We start from the raw sequence: 554 nt of genomic DNA, 5'->3' as shown, positions 1-554 counted from the left end.
CTTTCCACACTCTCTGGATAAACATCACATTAGGCAACAAAAGCCAGGCACAAACACCACCTCCTCCCATGGTACTGCTCCCACTCAGTCGTTGAAAAGATCAGATACAAACACCTACCTTCAAGCCAGGAACAAGGTTTGTAGGTGAGGAAGGAGCCAGACACCGTGCTGCAGCCTGGAGGGACAATGTCTGAGCACACCCACTCAGCTGTCCCCAGCTGCAGGCCATGTGGGCTGATTGAGGCATCCCACCCTGCCCAGGAGGGCTCCAAGGCGGGTACCTCCAGCCCCATCTCTGCTCCAGCACCCAACCACCAAGCCAGGGTGTCTATTGAGGGGCCACTTGGGGTGGCTGGCCCCCCATGTTAGAGATAGTGCTTCATCAAATCACCCTTCTTACCCCAAAGAAGAAATAACGCGTATCTTGCTGTCTCCACTCATTATTCCTTTTCAGGTCTGTGGCCCATCAGGAGCCTGGATACTTTTTGGCTGCTTGTGGAAAGAAATGGTTGAAGTACCAAGTGCTGCAGGTCAACCTGTTGCATCTCAGGGAG

This window comes from Mesitornis unicolor, unplaced genomic scaffold, assembly GCF_000695765.1.
Source record: "Mesitornis unicolor isolate BGI_N332 unplaced genomic scaffold, ASM69576v1 scaffold15653, whole genome shotgun sequence".
Classification (NCBI taxonomy): Eukaryota; Metazoa; Chordata; class Aves; order Mesitornithiformes; family Mesitornithidae; genus Mesitornis; species Mesitornis unicolor.
The sequence above is the reverse complement of the archived record's forward strand: the minus strand, read 5'-3'. Positions refer to the sequence as shown.